Raw genomic sequence first — 7,794 nt, forward strand, 5'->3', positions numbered from 1 at the left:
CCTTGTAGGAAAGATACTCCACTAGAGTCTCTTGATCATTTCTCTTGCCTTTTTCTGTACCTTTTTCAGATGCATTATATCAATTTTGAGATGGGAAAAATACAGAAAATAGCAATACCATGCACAGTATTCTGAATGTGGCCATACCAAAGATTTATAGAATGGATGATGACAGTTGTCTCACATTTAAAAGCACCAGTGCCCAATCCCAGCCCGTGTAACTAATCACCAAAAGAGCGCCCACGTATTGGCCCAATTCAGATGTAATGATAGGCCAGAGGAACCCAGGCTTATCATGCTTGAGTAGTCTGCTGGTGCAAGCTTCCTTATAGCTCCCACTGGCTCCTTCTGTTTGGCTTCTCCTGCAAGTGGAATTGGCTAAACCTCCATCCACGGTTTGTTTGTTGTTATATGTTAACCAATAATTCTGGCTTGTCTCTCCCCAAACAACCAGAGTTATAAGCCATGGTTTATTATTGGCTTATGACTTTGGCTTGTCTGGGGAGAGTCAAGCCAGAGTTCCTATTCTCATGTAACGATAAACAAGCCATAGGGAGAAGATATATGGTTTGTTTAGCCCCTCCCACTTTCAGGAGAAACCAAGCAGAAGTGTTAGGGCAGTATCCCCCCTCCCCACACAAAAACCATGGCTTATTGTGACATCTGAGCCAATACCATTGTGTAAACTAAGATTCAGCCCAGTGAAGTCATTCACAAATACCCTTGACAGTTCATTTCATTCTATTTAGCACTTTTTAAAAAATTCTCTGTGGTTTATAAGCTCTTAAGCAAATGTAAGAGCGAGGAAAAGCTGTATCTGATAATACGCTATATCTGACTGACAACCTCACTGAGTTCCCCCTGTGGTGCTAGCAAAACACTGTTCCAAAAAGTAATAACCTACCAAAAAGAAAGGATCATAGGGATCATGCCATCAAATTTAATTTCAGTGAACAAAAAACCTGTAAAATGATTTCTGTTTAGATCAGTCACATAGTAGTCAGGAACACTGGTGCCAAATGCTGCAATGGGGTAATGTGATCTGAGCTTAAAATAGCTGCCAAATATACCGTGTGGTGACTGGCACCATTAAATGTGTTGCAGTGTGAATGATCTGTTTCAAGTAGAGCCACATAACATCAAGTCATGCTGATGTAGAAAGGAAATGTTTTCCATTAACTCTTTGGAGCTGCATACTCCTGTATTCTTTCAGTTTTCTTAAATAGTTGGAATTTTAATTGAAACGTGTGTGTTTTTCTAGGTGGTGTTGGGCTTAAGTTTTGCACTTCAGGACATAGTCTTCTGTAGCTCAGTGGTACAATGAGAGCCAGCCCTACCATTAGGCAAAGTGAGGTGATTGCCACAGGTGGCAATTGCAGGGAGGCAGCAGCAAGGTGTTGGAGAAGAGAATGGTGTTCCACGTGGCCTCCCCTGCCTCCCCTAAGCTAGTCTGCTGCATTCAGGTATAGCAGAAGATGCTGTCCCATTGTTAGTGCTCAAGGAAAATTCAACTGCCAGCCCAGTTAGCTTTTGTACAAGGAATAGGAGGGAGCATCATCTTGTTCTTCTTCTCAGGAAGCAAAATGTCTTGGCCTAGCCTTGGGTAGAGCACACATCTTGCATGTATAGGTCACAGGAACACAAGAAGAGCCTTGCTGGATTGGAGCAAGGGTCCACCCTGTCCAGCATTCTTTTCACACAGTGGCTAACCAGCTGCCTATGGGATACCTACAAGTATTTTGGATTCAGGCAAAAACAGATTTCACCAGAGCCTCAGCAGAAGATCTGAAGACATGGGCAGGCTGGTAAAAGGAGAAGTACGCCTTCAGATATTTGGATTCCATGGGCAATGCTGTCATTCCAACTGTATCACAACACAGCTACATATAGGTATGTGGAGTTCCTATAAAAGCAGGACATATGTGCACATCTTTTGTGGCATGAAAGCACCACTAGATCATCACTCAAATGTGGAATTCTTCCATTAATAGTTTACTAGCATCTGGGGGCTTTTGGCATTATTAGAAACCCTACTGGGTGAGAGAAGCAGTAACTTCCCATCTTTCCCTGTTAAATGAGATTTATTCTCTTACCTCTTTCAGTTATGCCTTAATAAATTAACAAGGAACCCAATGAAAGGCTTAGCAAGAACTCTCAAATAACACCTAGAAGCTAACAAACTGAGCTAAATTGTTATGAAATATTCTACAGGGTGCCATTCAGTACCTTCTTATTGAATCAATAAATCCATAAGTGCCTTCCTTTATTGGAAGTGCACTATGAAGTTACAAAAGAAGAGGGCCTTTTCAGTGGTGATGCCCCAGATTTGGAATAGCCTCCCTTTGGATGCCAGGTTAAGACAATCTTATTTACCCAGACAATTAAAAGGGTATATAATGCCTCAACATTGTTTTTGTGATTTTTTTTAATGCTTCCTCTGATTGTGATCCTGGTGTGATTAAGATCAAGCTAATATTGATGTTGCTGTTTTATTATATGCCATCCTGAAATTTGAAGGAATATGGTAGATCCATATAGCTGACGCTAAGCAGATCTGAGTTGGGTAAATGCCTGAACAGGAGACCTTCTCAGAACCTCGAGTAGTATGCCATCTTGAATTCAATGGAAGTAAGGCAGAATATCAATGTAGAAAATAAATAATATGCATCAGTGATAGGCCTGGACTTACCTGGCAAGTCTCCTTGTTCTCCTACAGGATGAACATATAAGAATGTCTTTGGGCGTTATGGGGAATTGTGAGAAATCAATACATAAGTGACCAAGGGCCTTGCTAGACCTGCCGGGATAAGCCAGCAGGGAGGCGGGGCGACGGCGCGCTAACTTTAACGCGTGCCGCCCAGCCTCCTAGACGCGCGACGCGCAGGGACGACAGAAGCCCTGCAGCGTCGGCCATTTTTAAAAAAGTTTAAAGGGGCCACGTGCGGCCCGAAGACTGCGGAGAAGGTAAGGGTTTTTTTTAGTTAAGCCCCCCCATCCGCTCCTGATCCCTTCCTGATCTTTCTCTCCCTCCGTGTCCCGTGTGTCGTCTCTCCTCCTTCTCCCTCCGTGTGTGTGTGTCCTGCGTCGTCTCCTCCTTCTCCCTCCGTGTGTGTGTGTGTCCTGTGTCGTCTCTCCTCCTTCTCCCTCCGTGTGTGTGTGTGTCCTGTGTCGTCTTCCCTCTGTGTGTGTGTGTCCTGTGTTGTCTCTCCTCCTTCTCCCTCCCGGGATCTCCCCCGGCCGATGGGCACAGTGCTCAGTGCTGTGGCCAGTCCGTGGCTTTTTGCGGCTACTCGCAAGTAAGCAAGTAGCCGCAAAAAGCCACGGAAGTAGCTAGACGTTCCCCATCCCCGGCCTCAGGCCGGGGCTGGGGAAAAGGCGCGCCATAAGCGACTTCGCTTATGGCGCATTAGAGGAGGCTTCAGTGCGGCCTGGGACTGGATTCTCCTGTGCGTCATGTGGAAGCACAGCAGGGAAACCGGCTCTCAAGGCGTGCTAAGGCCTCGTCTAGCAACGCCCCAAGTGTCATAGGAAGTATTTTCAGGGACTTATAGAGATATCTACAGCCTTTCTTCCAAGGAAATCCTCAGAAGCCATCACGATTTCAGACAGCAAAGATCAGAGTAGACAAGTCATTTGGGGGTCCAAGCCACAGTGCATAGCATGGGTGTTCCAGAATGGCCCAGCCTTTGTAGTTAGCTATATAAGAACGGTGCACATTAGACCTAACCTAGAATTGCCATCTTTGAATTTCAAAAATAGATGCATGAACAAGTTATTATCAACAACCCTGACTGGCAGCAGCAGTCTTTCAGTTATCCAAAAAGAGGCCTTTCATATCCGATGATGTTGGAAGGAAGGAAGCTCATACACACAAATCTTCAGTGTTCTATTAAGTGCATTGCAAAGCTCCCCTCCACATAGAACACTTGAAATCTTACATATTAATTATGAGTGATCACATACATATTGTGGTGGGGAAAATGGCATTTGATATTGGTTAAAGCCAAGATTCTAGTGTGGGAAGAGAATTAATGTGGATCCGTCCAGATAGGTGAAAGCATGATCAAATATGCCTTTTAAAAATGGCCATATGTTGTGCTGAATGAGCACAATCATGACAAAATCTTGTGAAGTCTCTAAAAAATAATTTTCATGATTTTGTAATTATTCCCAGACCTTACCACCTTCAAGCTACATCCGAAAATACAAAGACCTAATCTTGATGATGGAAAATGAAATTTGGGGAGGTTCTGGACACTTCCCAGTGCAAGATTTACTGGATTGAAAGGGAGAACCCAGTTCTCTTATATCAACAATTAAGTGTTAATTATTTTCCTGTCTTCACTATTCATAACAGTAGTGGAATGAAGTAGAATTCACTCCTCCTGTTCTGTGTATATTTGCTACAGGAGGTGCAATGAGGGAAGTATTTAAAAAAAATGTTCACACCTAAAATAAATCTACTCAAAAGTAGTTGCTCCAAAGTGGCTATATAACAAAGCTAAGATGCTGATTAAGACATTTCAAGACATGTTGGCAAAATGTTCTCTGCTAAATAGGTACTTACTTACAAATCACCCCAAAAATAGAAAATGTATCAGCAATAAAGAGGACAACGCAGAATACTAATTTGCATAAAAATTGCATAGAATGTAATTATGCAAAATATATGTGCTAATTTATACATATAGATGCAAATTTAAAAATAATTATTCCAATTTAAATAGAAACACAATAGCTCTCGTCGTACCCTGCCTGTTCAGTCTGCATGCATTTGCTCACTGTTAACAGGCAGGAGTTCTTATAGTTCTTTATCTTTAAATAGGAACTGGGCAGGACAGACCTTCAAACAGAAGTTGCCTGCAAATAGGGAGTTGTCCTTTGTAAAAGACAACACCTGGCCGACTTACAACCATTTCAAAATGGCAGTAGGAAGACACAATTTAAAGCAGAAAAACCCAAGACAGGAAGGAGATGTTTTCTTACTAGCCAATTTCCCATCGACGATTTCAGATGTGTTTGCCATGTTGCAGGGGAGATTGGTGGTGGAGGAAGAGGGAGGGGAAGGGGGGAAAAAGCATAATGCTAGTTAAGCACACGCAACCTTCCTTGGCCTCCTTACTGTTTCTCTGTTCCAAAACTAGGCCTGGCCTGCCAAGATGTGGTGTCCACCAAACATGTCATTTCAGCTTCAGTTTCCTAGAACAAAACCCAGAAGCAGGGCCCTAATTGGACAGACCACATGGGATAAGGTGCAGACTGTAGCAGTTGTTCATGGACATGTTGATACGACGTTTCAGGCCAATTCTGATTTACCATTTTTGTCATTCATGGCAGAGGTTCTTTTTTTCTTTTAAGTAACCCTACGAGTGTACCTACATATGGAGATGTTACATGGGAATTCTCACTTTCTTTTCTGAATGGATCTATGAGCAAGTCCTGGTCATCTGTCAGGTGGAGTTCATGGTATTCAACTGTTATATGGAGAAGTCGTTCTCAAGCATCTATTGGTTGATGCTTGATGCTCACAAGATCCCTTCAGACAGTTTTAAGGATACATGAGTCCAAAATATTACACTAGATGACAGGGCCAGCCCAAAACATTTTGCTTCCTGAGGTAAAGTACAAGATTCCCTAACCCACCTCCAGCATCCCATGTAGAGAAGCCAACTGGGCTGTCAGTCAAACCTTACTGGTGACGGAATGGCATCCTCCACCACACCTGAGGGCATTAGGCTAGTTTAGGGGACTCAGGGCAGGCCATGTGACACACAAACTCTGTCTTCCTCTAACAGATGGGAATGACTGGGGGGTTGCCACCCCTGTTCCCCAACTTTCCCTTCATCTGAGGTGGGTGCCTCACCTCAGATGCCTAATGGTAGGGCTGGCCCTTATAGAATGGGCCTATTGGTATTTAAAAATGGCCTTGCAAATAGTATTGCAGGGGTTGATCACCCACCAATGGAAGATGGATTAAAAGTTGCTGAATGGGAAACAGCCAGAGAAGCCAGTGTAAGATGCCTTGAGGTCCATAGGGGAAAAGGAATATAAATGTTGCAACTAAATAAATGAAATACTTATGCAAGCAAGTGGTGGGTACTATGGCAGTACTAAATGGATGAAATTCAACTTCACCATTTGGAAAAAAAAGAAACCTTCCTTTATACAAATATTTTCTTAATTAACTTTGTATTTAAAAAAGAACGTATACAGCCATTTTTCATAGAAAACATATGTCATTATACATATATAAATATATTTTAAGAAATCCAATTATCATGTATTGCTGGTAAATGTTGAGATAAGCATTTTATCTTTGAAATCTGCCCATATTATCAGGATGTTGATTTGGCATACTTTTAGTTGTTAATCACTTTCTCCTGGCTGATAGATCATGCAGTTAATCCTGGAGCTCTGTATTATGTTCTGATGCACACAAGCCAAACTCCCATGCAAGGAGATCAGTGGAGTCGGCACCAGGACAGTGAGCACTGGAGCTACATGGAATTCCTGAATTGGGTTAGATTTACAAATGTGTATACAAGTAAATCACATAGGTTTTAACTATACCCAGAACTGCTGCAGGAAAAGGGAGGAAAGCCAAAGTTTAATTTATACTATAGTAAAGTAGATATAGGTTGACTATCAGGACATACCTCTTTACTGTAAGAAGTAGACTATAGAAAAAGTTTTCCAATAAAGTTATGGAAAGTTTTTCTTCGGATGGTTTTAAATAAACTAGATGATTGCAGAATGATAAGACCCGGAATGGAGCAAAACACCATGTGGCTGAATACATAGGACTCTGGGTTTGTGGGGGGCCTGGATAAAAGGGACTCTGGTGATCCCCCTCCTCTGTCAGTGGGCCCTGGCAGGATTATCTGGCTGCTGTGGCAGAGCTCCATGCAGTGCTGGATAGCCTGGTCTTCTCACCTTTACAGTCTCCACAGTGCCCCAGAACAGCGCTAGGCCAGGGGCACTGTGGCAAAATAAAAGGGTGGCTTGATCCAGCCACCTGGTGCTGCTCTGAGTGCTGGGCTAGAAATTTGTTTAATATGGCCTAGGGCAGGCATCAACAGCTTCCCAAGGATGCCAGAGTGTTAATGCTGGTCCTGGCTGCAAAGCAGGGCTTATTCCCCCATCAGCCTCCTACAGATCTGGGCAGGGGGAACAGATGAACCATGCAGATGCTGCAGCCATATGTAGTCTTCAGATGGGATGGTGACTTCAGACCCATTCCTTATGGTAGGTTTCTATGTATCTATCTATCCCATGATTCTTGGTTTTTCTTTTTCCACCCTGTGAATGGTTTAAGAGCAGGTTAACCACAAAAAAGGTGACTGATGGACAGATGACCTGGTGAAATGAGTCAAGCCATAAATTGGAAGGGGAAGCAAAACAAAAACAAAAAACGCTCTACAATCAACAACAGAAAACCATGCACGTTCCTTTCTTTTTTTTTAAAGTCCAGATGAAATCTGCTGTTGCAGAGGACTGGACTAGGTGACCCATAAATGTTACAGTTCTTTTGCACTGACTGTTTATGATTTTGGACCACATGGAAGCATTCAAGCTGTTATACACTCACATAGCAGCATCAAAGCACAATTCCATTGACATAGCTGCATCAAAGCAATATTCCATCTTTTGTACTGTCACACTGGCTAAAGCATTACCTGGACAACTGTACTCTTACTGTTTTTTTAAGAACCACGATGCTTGTTCATATTAAAGCTAACGCCAAGTACTGAAACCAGAAGGGATTAAGATATGCTGTGGAACATTTGCTTGTTC

This window comes from Elgaria multicarinata, chromosome 5, assembly GCF_023053635.1.
Source record: "Elgaria multicarinata webbii isolate HBS135686 ecotype San Diego chromosome 5, rElgMul1.1.pri, whole genome shotgun sequence".
Taxonomy (NCBI): domain Eukaryota; kingdom Metazoa; phylum Chordata; class Lepidosauria; order Squamata; family Anguidae; genus Elgaria; species Elgaria multicarinata.